The sequence below is a fragment of the Hyla sarda genome, chromosome 2 (assembly GCF_029499605.1).
Source record: "Hyla sarda isolate aHylSar1 chromosome 2, aHylSar1.hap1, whole genome shotgun sequence".
In the NCBI taxonomy this organism is placed as follows: domain Eukaryota; kingdom Metazoa; phylum Chordata; class Amphibia; order Anura; family Hylidae; genus Hyla; species Hyla sarda.
The window spans coordinates 161,499,051-161,513,370 of NC_079190.1; the positions used below are offsets into that span (position 1 = coordinate 161,499,051).

Here is a 14,320-nt window from a genome sequence, read left to right on the forward strand (position 1 = left end):
TGCAATTCTGGAATTTGGTATTTATTTTCTTATACGCCATTGACCATGTGGTTTAATTAAGATTACATTTTTATAGTTCTGACATTTACGCATGCAACAATACCACATAAGTTAATGGTTATATTTATTAACTTTTTTTTTAATGGGAAAAGGGCAGTGATTCGAACTTTTATTAAGGAAGGGGTTAAATCACATTTGTTGAAAAAAATAAAAAAAAAATTTTACACTACGTTTTAGTACCCACAAGGGACTATAACATGCAATAATTAGATTGCATACATTGTTCAATGTTATGTCATAGCATAGCATTGATCAGTGTTATCGTACTCCATTGCTCCAGCCTGCCGGTAAGGGCCCTTCCACCATCCTCTCAGCTGATCGGGACATCGCTATTTCCCCGCGATGATCCCGATCAGCTCAGCTGAGCTGCTGGGAGTGTATTTTCGACATTTTAGATGCCAAAATCAACTTTTATTGCAACGTCTAAAGGGTTAATGCTGGGCATCGGCCTGATCGCTGGTGTCTGGCATTAGTTGCAGGTCCTGGCTGCTGATAGCAGCGAGGACCGAACCGATATGAAGCAAGCTCAGCTCCTTCATAGATCTGTCGCACAACCGCGCCAAATATATACAGCACAGGTCGTTAAGGGGTTAAAAAAATAGGTAAAGGGGGGACTTTTACATGCAATCATTAGATTGCATACACTGCTCAGTGCTATGCCATTGCATAGCATACCAGAATAACATTAAACCATGTAGCTAAAAATTCACAATTTTATTTAATCCTCGTAAAAAACCCAATGACAATAATATAAATAATTAGTATCAATACATAAGAAAGAAAAAGCTCTCCTATGATGAACAACCGTATATCCCAATGCGTTTCCCCGTGTATCTTGTGATATACAACGGTTCATCAGGGGATGACAACAACAGTATACAAATATATACCTAATAAGCACCGAGATATGGAGGAACAATATGTATAGATAGCGTGCAACACATGGACAAAGGCACAGCTTAATGTACAATAGATGAAAGGACAATTAGAACTATACATATGTTATAATACATCAAAGCAGACATATATACAATACAAAGCACATGAATGCAGATAGGAAATAGCAAGGCTTATTTGTGGCTTCATTTGAATATCCTCCGACTGATGTAACAACCTGTAGCAGGAAGCAAAAAAAGGGAGAACAAACAAGGATAGAAAGAAAGAAGACACAACATACCACATAAAACATAGCATTAGCTTTAGTACACAAATATTCCATTCTACATATATTTGCAAAGCAAGACAAAAAAATATATAATAATAAATAATAAAGAATATAAAATATGATAACATCACATGCCAAAAGATATTGAGACATGAAAAGTGTAAAGATTATTGTGTAGATAATGGATGTGTTGAAGATAATAACGAAGGTAAGTAAAGAAGAAAACAGATAAATACTGTGTTAATGACAGGCCAGGTGCCAAAAAAGAAAAGGAAAGTAGATAAAGTCCTTAAATTACACCAGATGTGGTCTCAAAAAACTCCCAAAGGAAAAAACAGAGACATATATATATATGTCATTACCTCTAGGTAGCAGAGAACGAGATCACTGATAAAGTGAGGACCCTACGATAAGGGCTCCTCCACAGAAAAAGGGAAAATAGGCTTAGTAAATGGCCCCCTAAAAATGGCAAATAATAATAATCATGATAAGCCATACCAAATCTACCATATATATATATGGACCATTTCAATAGTAGTAAAGCCTATACCTGGAATAAAGACCTGAAAATAGTTGCTTCCTTACTACAGATAACTCCAGACCACAATTGTCCAATCACCAAGATCTTGTTTGACCCTCCAGATTATTAGATAAGGAGTTCAGATAATAATGCCACCTATACACAGATAGGGGAGGGGGAGGGGAGTAACATCAGTACAAATGGTATATGCAAATAGTCCAAGGTTTCAACCCCAGCACCCTAATCCTCACCTAGGTAAAGAAACCTCTATGATGTCCACATAACCACAGTATAGTCCAAAAGATGTCCAGCCATTATCCATGTGTAGTTACTGCAATAAATAACTAAACTGATTAACCTACTTCCTAACACCACAATAATTCATGCACAGTCCACTGCTTACCCCCATATCAAAATGCCATAGGCATGATACGTCCGTCTGCGACTGGCGATCCACGTCGCAGATAGCTAAGTATATCCCAGCCTCTGTCTTAAATACCTCCACACTCGCGCGCATATCCGGGACGCCAAATGCGTCACTTCCGGTAGCCGCGCATCATGTGATAGCATCTCCAAGGACGCCGTAACCAAATTGGATCACATGATACTAAGTCATGTGATAACATCTCCAAGGACGCCGCAACCAAATTGGATCACGTGATAATAAATCACGTGACCCATTGCGTCCATCACTGCACTGCACGTCCAAGGTAGTTTAGTGAAGATAGGAGTGGGAGGAGAATTAAAAAAAAGAAGGCTGGAAAAAGATAGTGCTGTATGACAAATAAGCGCGTAAGACTACGTATTTTATTACACAATTACAGGGAATCATAAATGCTTGAGAACAAATGATACATCCATATTATGTGTCAATTGTGACTACATAAATAGTATAATAACTTTTAAAGCCTAACTGCTCAACCGAGCCAAGAAAGTTAGGGGCATTTCTCACAGTTTCATATAGTTTTTAGGTCCATTTTGTATTTTCTCACCAAAAACAAAGTGATTACGATATTATGGGTAATGTCTTTACTAAATGATTTTTAAAAAGTGTAAACGGTAAGCAAGGAAGACATTCCGTACCAATCGGGACCTCCTCCAAGACAAAAGTTAAATAAGTTACAATGAGAGTTAATAAAGAGTGACAATGCTGTAATAAGCTACAGAAAGCAGCTATAAGTTAGACGTTCGTTTAGGCCAAATGGTGATACAGATCGCATCCTAAAGATCCACTCGGATTCTTTTTGTAGGATGCGTCTGTCCCATTCTCCACCCCTAGGGGATTTCCGAATTACCTCCATAGCACAAAAGGAGATACATTTAGTGTCACCACCATGCTTTGCCCACATGTGTAGTGACACCGGAGTGTCTCTTCGATTTTGAATGTCGCAGACATGTTCCCTAATTCTTTTCTTAAAGGACCTCTTAGTTTTGCCTATATACTGAAGGGGGCATGTGCAGGTCCCTACATATATCACCCCTTCAGTATCACAATTGGCAAAATCTCTGATTGTGTATTCCCTTCCAGTCACTACACTAGTGAAGGACTTACATTGCTGGATATTGCTACATGCCCTACATCGACCACAGCGAAAGGTGCCAAGTGGTTTCCTATCCAGCCATGTCCCTTGCCTAGTCGGTTCAACAAAATGACTATGTACCAACCTATCTCTTATAGACCTACCCCTGCGAAATGTAATCATGGGGTAAGGAGAAACAATATCGTTAAGATCTTGATCACTTCGTAAGAGAGGCCAATACCTTTTCAGTATATTCTTTACCCTTTCTGATTGGTTATCATAGGTACCAATTAATCTAACAGAATTGTCCTCAATAATCCTATTCTTCGGGGTTAGCAACTCTCTACGTTCTGATGTTAATGCCCTACTGAAGGATGTAAACAACACATCCGAGGGGTAGCCCCGTTCAACGAACCTATCCCTCAGATCCCTTGCCTGATTATTGAAACCTTCCATCGACGAACAGTTCCTACGTATCCGCAGGAATTGTCCAGTGGGGATACCTTTATTTTTTTAAGACAGAGGCTGGGATATACTTAGCTATCTGCGACGTGGATCGCCAGTCGCAGACGGACGTATCATGCCTATGGCATTTTGATATGGGGGTAAGCAGTGGACTGTGCATGAATTATTGTGGTGTTAGGAAGTAGGTTAATCAGTTTAGTTATTTATTGCAGTAACTACACATGGATAATGGCTGGACATCTTTTGGACTATACTGTGGTTATGTGGACATCATAGAGGTTTCTTTACCTAGGTGAGGATTAGGGTGCTGGGGTTGAAACCTTGGACTATTTGCATATACCATTTGTACTGATGTTACTCCCCTCCCCCTCCCCTATCTGTGTATAGGTGGCATTATTATCTGAACTCCTTATCTAATAATCTGGAGGGTCAAACAAGATCTTGGTGATTGGACAATTGTGGTCTGGAGTTATCTGTAGTAAGGAAGCAACTATTTTCAGGTCTTTATTCCAGGTATAGGCTTTACTACTATTGAAATGGTCCATATATATATATGGTAGATTTGGTATGGCTTATCATGATTATTATTATTTGCCATTTTTAGGGGGCCATTTACTAAGCCTATTTTCCCTTTTTCTGTGGAGGAGCCCTTATCGTAGGGTCCTCACTTTATCAGTGATCTCGTTCTCTGCTACCTAGAGGTAATGACATATATATATATGTCTCTGTTTTTTCCTTTGGGAGTTTTTTGAGACCACATCTGGTGTAATTTAAGGACTTTATCTACTTTCCTTTTCTTTTTTGGCACCTGGCCTGTCATTAACACAGTATTTATCTGTTTTCTTCTTTACTTACCTTCGTTATTATCTTCAACACATCCATTATCTACACAATAATCTTTACACTTTTCATGTCTCAATATCTTTTGGCATGTGATGTTATCATATTTTATATTCTTTATTATTTATTATTATATATTTTTTTGTCTTGCTTTGCAAATATATGTAGAATGGAATATTTGTGTACTAAAGCTAATGCTATGTTTTATGTGGTATGTTGTGTCTTCTTTCTTTCTATCCTTGTTTGTTCTCCCTTTTTTTGCTTCCTGCTACAGGTTGTTACATCAGTCGGAGGATATTCAAATGAAGCCACAAATAAGCCTTGCTATTTCCTATCTGCATTCATGTGCTTTGTATTGTATATATGTCTGCTTTGATGTATTATAACATATGTATAGTTCTAATTGTCCTTTCATCTATTGTACATTAAGCTGTGCCTTTGTCCATGTGTTGCACGCTATCTATACATATTGTTCCTCCATATCTCGGTGCTTATTAGGTATATATTTGTATACTGTTGTTGTCATCCCCTGATGAACCGTTGTATATCACAAGATACACGGGGAAACGCGTTGGGATATACGGTTGTTCATCATAGGAGAGCTTTTTCTTTCTTATGTATTGATACTAATTATTTATATTATTGTCATTGGGTTTTTTACGAGGATTAAATAAAATTGTGAATTTTTAGCTACATGGTTTAATGTTATTCTGGTAGAAAATAGCTATAGGACACCATTGTGTCCGACTGTCAGTGAGATTATTTTTTGATAATATTATGGAAGGCTATCTCGCAGGGTCTTTAAATTTACATAAATGGGCGGCTGATGCTGCTGATGTCTTTTCTGAACAAGAGAGTGATAAGGGTGACAATGATACTGTATCTCTAAAATCATTATTTAGGGAGTTATATGAAATATATAAAGACAATCTCAAATCATTTTGGGAAGTACAGTCACTAGAACACTATCTAAAAAACAATATTGTTCCAAAAGGGTTAAGGGTCAATATCTTACCTGCTGAGAGATCACGAACTGAAAATTTGTTAAAAAAGTGGGAACAAGAGGCTCTAGCAAGCTCCTTCCGTTTCATGAATATCCTCTTGGATGAGGAACGAATCGCTCTTGATAATTCAAGTAAGCGCCTAAAAGAATCCATTGACGCTATTTTGAAATTCAAGACAGATCCGGAATTTGCTCGTAGGGAAGCTGTATTGGAGAGCCTAGTTGATAAATTCTATACCTTATTGAAAAATCGTAAACATAAACAGTTCATACGTGATCTCTCTGAATTTCGTGAAAAAAGAGCTTTTGTCTTTCAGGAAAAGACAATAGGGGAGTATCCTCCAACGGAGGCATCAACATCGGATCTAGAATCATCTGATTCTGAAAGAAGGGGTGATTTTGTGCGGCCTTTCCCCTCCCCACAAGGTAGGCCTAAGACTGTGCGAGGCCAGAGAGGAGGGGGGGTGGGGGATGGAGGGGCAGGAGGGGGGGAGGGAGAGGGAGAAGAGGGGGAGGTTATGGTCCCTCTCGCTCTTCCTCGTCTGCTCCTTCCTCTTCCACTTCCTCTTCTTTTTTAGAGGGGAGGGAAATGACTTATGGCCTTCGGGAGAGACCATACCCACAAAGCCAGCAGAAAACCAAGTACCGTATATACTCGAGTATAAGCCGACCCGAGTATAAGCCGAGACCCCTAATTTCAACCCAAAATCCCAGGAAAAGTTATTGACTCGAGTATAAGCCTAGGGTGGGAAATACCTCATCCCCCCCTGTCATCATCCAGACCCGTCATTAACATCCTCATCATCCCCTTGTCATCATCCCACACATCCCCCCTTCATCATCCCCTTGTCATCATCCCACACATCCCCTTATCATCCCACACATCCCCCCTTCATCATCCCCTTGTCATCATCCCACACATCCCCTTATCATCCCACACATCCCCCTTCATCATCCCCTTGTCATCATCCCACACATCCCCCCTTCATCATCCCCTTGTCATCATCCCACACATCCCCTTATCCCACACATCCCCCCTTCATCATCCCCTTGTCATCATCCCACACATCCCCCCTTCATCATCCCCTTGTCATCATCCCACACATCCCCTTATCATCCCACACATCCCCCTTCATCATCCCCTTGTAATCATCCCACACCCCCCCCTTCATCATCCCCACCCCCCTTCATCATCCCCACCCCCCCCACCCCCTTCATCATCCTCTTCTCATCAGTCGCCCTCAGTGGTCTTCAACCTGCGGACCTCCAGAGGTTTCAAAACTACAACTCCCAGCAAGCCCGGGCAGCCATCGGCTGTCCGGGCTTGCTGGGAGTTGTAGTTTTGAAACCTCCGGAGGTCCGCAGGTTGAAGACCACTGGGCCTTCAACATGCGGACCTCCAGAGGTTTCAAAACTACAACTCCCAGCAAGCCCGGGCAGCCATCGGCTGTCCGGGCTTGCTGGGAGTTGTAGTTTTGAAACCTCCGGAGGTCCGCAGGTTGAAGACCACTGCGGCCTTCAACATCATCCAGCCCCCTCTCACCCCCTTTAGTTCTGAGTACTCACCTCCGCTCGGCGCTGGTCCGGTCCTGCAGGGCTGTCCGGTAAGGAGGTGGTCCGGTGAGGAGGTGGTCCGGGCTGCTATCTTCACCGGGGGCGCCTCTTCTCCGCGCTTCCGGCCCGGAATAGAGCCGTTGCCTTGACAACGACGTATCTGCGTCGTTGTCAAGGCAACGTGACTATTCTGAGGCCGGGCCCGAAGCGCTTAGAAGAGGCCTCCCCGGTGAAGATAGCAGCCCGGACCACCTCCTCACCGGACCACCTCCTTACCGGACAGCCCTGCAGGACCGGACCAGCGCCGAGCGGAGGTGAGTACTCAGAACTAAAGGGGGTGAGAGGGGGCTGGATGATGTTGAAGGCCGCAGTGGTCTTCAACCTGCGGACCTCCGGAGGTTTCAAAACTACAACTCCCAGCAAGCCCGGACAGCCGATGGCTGCCCTGGCTTGCTGGGAGTTGTAGTTTTGAAACCTCTGGAAGTCCGCAGGTTGAAGACCACTGCGGGTGGGGGAGTTCACTCGAGTATAAGCCGAGGGGGGTGTTTTCAGCACGAAAAATCGTGCTGAAAAACTCGGCTTATACTCGAGTATATACGGTAATTAATTTATCTAGTAGACATTTATCTGTTTCCGAGGTCTCAGTCCTTTCTAAAGGCTTGGGATTTGTCCCAGTCACACAATTTAAGGCCTTCAACTGGGTTAAGGATATAAATCTGTTTATAAGAAAACTCAAATGGAGAAAATTCTTTAAGACTAGTGACCGGGAAACTAGCCAACATTTGGGAATTGCTGACGAGGATTTACCCTATGTTCAGAACGATGACAAGTCTCTTGAGTGAAAATGATAGGGTTATGGGTCAAGGACCCTTCACCAATTTGAGGTGCAAAAGCACAAGAATGCCCCCCCCCCCCCCTGTAGAATCATCTAATTTGGATGTATTCCTTGATATGATAACTAGAGAAATTGAAAGAATACCCTCATGGAATGAACAAATTCCCTCTAACCTATCGGATAGAGAGTTGACGGCTTTAAAACAACTAGAGCGTGACTCTAGGATTACAATTAAACCATCGGATAAAGGTGGGAATCTGGTGGTCATGGACATATGTGGTTATAAGGAAATGACACTAACACTATTGCAGGATCGTGAATCCTATCGGATTATTGGAAGAGATCCTACTAACTCCTTTAAGGAAGAACTTGAGAAACTCCTTATTAGGGGTCTAGATGACCATTTGATTTCTGATCAAGAATGTAAGTACATGTGTCCGGTTGACCCCCAGATTCCCACTTTTTATGCGCTTCCAAAAATACATAAAGGGGTTACGCCCCTGAAGGGGCGACCCATAGTCTCGGGAGTAAATTCAGTTACTCAAAAACTAGGTATATACCTAGATCAGATATTGAGAGAATTTGTGTCCTCTTTACCATCATATATAAGAGACACTAGTGACCTTCTATAAAAAATTGATGGTATACAACTTGACTCAGACATGCTTCTAGCATCGATAGATGTGGAGGCCCTCTACAGTTCCATTCGACATGTAGATGGACTGAGAGCTGTTTCGTATTATCTACAAACTAGGGGCATTCACTTCCGGACCCATAGCGAATATGTCATCCAACTATTGGAATTTCTTCTAACCCATAATTATTTTATTTTTGATTCTCGGTACTACCACCAGCTCAGGGGTACTGCCATGGGGAGCCCAGTGGCCCCCTCATATGCAAACCTCACCCTGGGCTGGTGGGAGAGTACCATAGTTTTTGGGGAGGAGGATAGTAAGTGGAACCCACATTTAATTTATTGGGGTAGATATATTGATGACGTGTTCGTAGTTTGGTCCGGAAGTGAAAATCTTTTTAAGGAATTTGTAGAAGGTTTAAATCACAACCCCCTTGGTCTTAAGTTTACGTTCGAGATTGACAGGGACGAATTACCATTCCTGGATGTACTAATTAGAAGAGGAGAGAATGGTTTGTTAGAGACAAGTACCTTTAGGAAACCTACATCGACGAACAGCCTACTTAGATGGGACAGTTTCCATCCTGTACCCCTTAAAAAAGGTATCCCCACTGGACAAATCCTGCGGATACGTAGGAACTGTTCGTCGATGGAAGGTTTCAATAATCAGGCAAGGGATCTGAGGGATAGGTTCGTTGAACGGGGCTACCCCTCGGATGTGTTGTTTACATCCTTCAGTAGGGCATTAACATCAGAACGTAGAGAGTTGCTAACCCCGAAGAATAGGATTATTGAGGACAATTCTGTTAGATTAATTGGTACCTATGATAACCAATCAGAAAGGGTAAAGAATATACTGAAAAGGTATTGGCCTCTCTTACGAAGTGATCAAGATCTTAACGATATTGTTTCTCCTTACCCCATGATTACATTTCGCAGGGGTAGGTCTATAAGAGATAGGTTGGTACATAGTCATTTTGTTGAACCGACTAGGCAAGGAACATGGCTGGATAGGAAACCACTTGGCACCTTTCGCTGTGGTCGATGTAGGGCATGTAGCAATATCCAGCAATGTAAGTCCTTCACTAGTGTAGTGACTGGAAGGGAATACACAATCAGAGATTTTGCCAATTGTGATACTGAAGGGGTGATATATGTAGGGACCTGCACATGCCCCCTTCAGTATATAGGCAAAACTAAGAGGTCCTTTAAGAAAAGAATTAGGGAACATGTCTGCGACATTCAAAATCGAAGAGACACTCCGGTGTCACTACACATGTGGGCAAAGCATGGTGGTGACACTAAATGTATCTCCTTTTGTGCTATGGAGGTAATTCGGAAATCCCCTAGGGGTGGAGAATGGGACAGACGCATCCTACAAAAAGAATCCGAGTGGATCTTTAGGATGCGATCTGTATCACCATTTTGCCTAAACGAACGTCTAACTTATAGCTGCTTTCTGTAGCTTATTACAGCATTGTCACTCTTTATTAACTCTCATTGTAACTTATTTAACTTTTGTCTTGGAGGAGGTCCCGATTGGTACGGGATGTCTTCCTTGCTTACCGTTTACACTTTTTAAAAATCATTATCATTTAGTAAAGACATTACCCATAATATCGTAATCACTTTGTTTTTGGTGAGAAAATACAAAATGGACCTAAAAACTATATGAAACTGCGAGAAATGCCCCTAACTTTCTTGGCTCGGTTGAGCAGTTAGGCTTTAAAAGTTATTATACTATTTATGTAGTCACAATTGACACATAATATGGATGTATCATTTGTTCTCAAGCATTTATGATTCCCTGTAATTGTGTAATAAAATACGTAGTCTTTATTTTGTTATACAATAATCTATATTTATATTGGTACTCTCTCTCTTTTCCTTTCTTGTTTATTTATATATACAATACCTTATTTAAGTTCTCCTGTGCTGCGCTTATTTGTCATACAGCACTATCTTTTTCCAGCCTTCTTTTCAATTCTCCTCCCACTCCTATCTTCACTAAACTACCTTGGACGTGCAGTGCAGTGATGGACGCAATGGGTCACGTGATTTATCACGTGATCCAATTTGGTTGCGGCGTCCTTGGAGATGTTATCACATGACTTAGTATCATGTGATCCAATTTGGTTACGGCGTCCTTGGAGATGCTATCACATGATGCGCGGCTACCGGAAGTGACGCATTTGGCGTCCCGGATATGCGCGCGAGTGTGGAGGTATTTAAGACAGAGGCTGGGATATACTTAGCTATCTGCGACGTGGATCGCCAGTCGCAGACGGACGTATCATGCCTATGGCATTTTGATATGGGGGTAAGCAGTGGACTGTGCATGAATTATTGTGGTGTTAGGAAGTAGGTTAATCAGTTTAGTTATTTATTGCAGTAACTACACATGGATAATGGCTGGACATCTTTTGGACTATACTGTGGTTATGTGGACATCATAGAGGTTTCTTTACCTAGGTGAGGATTAGGGTGCTGGGGTTGAAACCTTGGACTATTTGCATATACCATTTGTACTGATGTTACTCCCCTCCCCCTCCCCTATCTGTGTATAGGTGGCATTATTATCTGAACTCCTTATCTAATAATCTGGAGGGTCAAACAAGATCTTGGTGATTGGACAATTGTGGTCTGGAGTTATCTGTAGTAAGGAAGCAACTATTTTCAGGTCTTTATTCCAGGTATAGGCTTTACTACTATTGAAATGGTCCATATATATATATGGTAGATTTGGTATGGCTTATCATGATTATTATTATTTGCCATTTTTAGGGGGCCATTTACTAAGCCTATTTTCCCTTTTTCTGTGGAGGAGCCCTTATCGTAGGGTCCTCACTTTATCAGTGATCTCGTTCTCTGCTACCTAGAGGTAATGACATATATATATATGTCTCTGTTTTTTCCTTTGGGAGTTTTTTGAGACCACATCTGGTGTAATTTAAGGACTTTATCTACTTTCCTTTTCTTTTTTGGCACCTGGCCTGTCATTAACACAGTATTTATCTGTTTTCTTCTTTACTTACCTTCGTTATTATCTTCAACACATCCATTATCTACACAATAATCTTTACACTTTTCATGTCTCAATATCTTTTGGCATGTGATGTTATCATATTTTATATTCTTTATTATTTATTATTATATATTTTTTTGTCTTGCTTTGCAAATATATGTAGAATGGAATATTTGTGTACTAAAGCTAATGCTATGTTTTATGTGGTATGTTGTGTCTTCTTTCTTTCTATCCTTGTTTGTTCTCCCTTTTTTTGCTTCCTGCTACAGGTTGTTACATCAGTCGGAGGATATTCAAATGAAGCCACAAATAAGCCTTGCTATTTCCTATCTGCATTCATGTGCTTTGTATTGTATATATGTCTGCTTTGATGTATTATAACATATGTATAGTTCTAATTGTCCTTTCATCTATTGTACATTAAGCTGTGCCTTTGTCCATGTGTTGCACGCTATCTATACATATTGTTCCTCCATATCTCGGTGCTTATTAGGTATATATTTGTATACTGTTGTTGTCATCCCCTGATGAACCGTTGTATATCACAAGATACACGGGGAAACGCGTTGGGATATACGGTTGTTCATCATAGGAGAGCTTTTTCTTTCTTATGTATTGATACTAATTATTTATATTATTGTCATTGGGTTTTTTACGAGGATTAAATAAAATTGTGAATTTTTAGCTACATGGTTTAATGTTATTCTGGTAGAAAATAGCTATAGGACACCATTGTGTCCGACTGTCAGTGAGATTATTTTTTGATAATATTATGGAAGGCTATCTCGCAGGGTCTTTAAATTTACATAAATGGGCGGCTGATGCTGCTGATGTCTTTTCTGAACAAGAGAGTGATAAGGGTGACAATGATACTGTATCTCTAAAATCATTATTTAGGGAGTTATATGAAATATATAAAGACAATCTCAAATCATTTTGGGAAGTACAGTCACTAGAACACTATCTAAAAAACAATATTGTTCCAAAAGGGTTAAGGGTCAATATCTTACCTGCTGAGAGATCACGAACTGAAAATTTGTTAAAAAAGTGGGAACAAGAGGCTCTAGCAAGCTCCTTCCGTTTCATGAATATCCTCTTGGATGAGGAACGAATCGCTCTTGATAATTCAAGTAAGCGCCTAAAAGAATCCATTGACGCTATTTTGAAATTCAAGACAGATCCGGAATTTGCTCGTAGGGAAGCTGTATTGGAGAGCCTAGTTGATAAATTCTATACCTTATTGAAAAATCGTAAACATAAACAGTTCATACGTGATCTCTCTGAATTTCGTGAAAAAAGAGCTTTTGTCTTTCAGGAAAAGACAATAGGGGAGTATCCTCCAACGGAGGCATCAACATCGGATCTAGAATCATCTGATTCTGAAAGAAGGGGTGATTTTGTGCGGCCTTTCCCCTCCCCACAAGGTAGGCCTAAGACTGTGCGAGGCCAGAGAGGAGGGGGGGTGGGGGATGGAGGGGCAGGAGGGGGGGAGGGAGAGGGAGAAGAGGGGGAGGTTATGGTCCCTCTCGCTCTTCCTCGTCTGCTCCTTCCTCTTCCACTTCCTCTTCTTTTTTAGAGGGGAGGGAAATGACTTATGGCCTTCGGGAGAGACCATACCCACAAAGCCAGCAGAAAACCAAGTACCGTATATACTCGAGTATAAGCCGACCCGAGTATAAGCCGAGACCCCTAATTTCAACCCAAAATCCCAGGAAAAGTTATTGACTCGAGTATAAGCCTAGGGTGGGAAATACCTCATCCCCCCCTGTCATCATCCAGACCCGTCATTAACATCCTCATCATCCCCTTGTCATCATCCCACACATCCCCCCTTCATCATCCCCTTGTCATCATCCCACACATCCCCTTATCATCCCACACATCCCCCCTTCATCATCCCCTTGTCATCATCCCACACATCCCCTTATCATCCCACACATCCCCCTTCATCATCCCCTTGTCATCATCCCACACATCCCCCCTTCATCATCCCCTTGTCATCATCCCACACATCCCCTTATCCCACACATCCCCCCTTCATCATCCCCTTGTCATCATCCCACACATCCCCCCTTCATCATCCCCTTGTCATCATCCCACACATCCCCTTATCATCCCACACATCCCCCTTCATCATCCCCTTGTAATCATCCCACACCCCCCCCTTCATCATCCCCACCCCCCTTCATCATCCCCACCCCCCCCACCCCCTTCATCATCCTCTTCTCATCAGTCGCCCTCAGTGGTCTTCAACCTGCGGACCTCCAGAGGTTTCAAAACTACAACTCCCAGCAAGCCCGGGCAGCCATCGGCTGTCCGGGCTTGCTGGGAGTTGTAGTTTTGAAACCTCCGGAGGTCCGCAGGTTGAAGACCACTGGGCCTTCAACATGCGGACCTCCAGAGGTTTCAAAACTACAACTCCCAGCAAGCCCGGGCAGCCATCGGCTGTCCGGGCTTGCTGGGAGTTGTAGTTTTGAAACCTCCGGAGGTCCGCAGGTTGAAGACCACTGCGGCCTTCAACATCATCCAGCCCCCTCTCACCCCCTTTAGTTCTGAGTACTCACCTCCGCTCGGCGCTGGTCCGGTCCTGCAGGGCTGTCCGGTAAGGAGGTGGTCCGGTGAGGAGGTGGTCCGGGCTGCTATCTTCACCGGGGGCGCCTCTTCTCCGCGCTTCCGGCCCGGAATAGAGCCGTTGCCTT

General features: G+C 42.3%; 1 protein-coding gene and 3 long non-coding RNA genes across 4 annotated transcripts in view; 2 read left to right on the forward strand and 2 right to left on the reverse strand.

The window, feature by feature from the left end:
* The window catches only part of ITGBL1 (integrin subunit beta like 1), a 500,590-nt gene that overhangs the window by 402,976 nt on the left and 83,294 nt on the right, over positions 1 to 14,320 (reverse strand). The window lies entirely within an intron of this gene.
* On the reverse strand, positions 1,125 to 1,866 carry LOC130355486 (uncharacterized). Its single transcript, XR_008888541.1, has 3 exons — positions 1,776 to 1,866; positions 1,588 to 1,684; positions 1,125 to 1,174 (listed from the first exon to the last, which is right to left on the reverse strand). It is a non-coding gene; the product is annotated as an uncharacterized LOC130355486 (long non-coding RNA).
* Positions 4,153 to 4,894, forward strand: LOC130355487 (uncharacterized). Its single transcript, XR_008888542.1, has 3 exons — positions 4,153 to 4,243; positions 4,335 to 4,431; positions 4,845 to 4,894. It is a non-coding gene; the product is annotated as an uncharacterized LOC130355487 (long non-coding RNA).
* LOC130355488 (uncharacterized) lies at positions 11,199 to 11,940 on the forward strand. Its single transcript, XR_008888543.1, has 3 exons — positions 11,199 to 11,289; positions 11,381 to 11,477; positions 11,891 to 11,940. It is a non-coding gene; the product is annotated as an uncharacterized LOC130355488 (long non-coding RNA).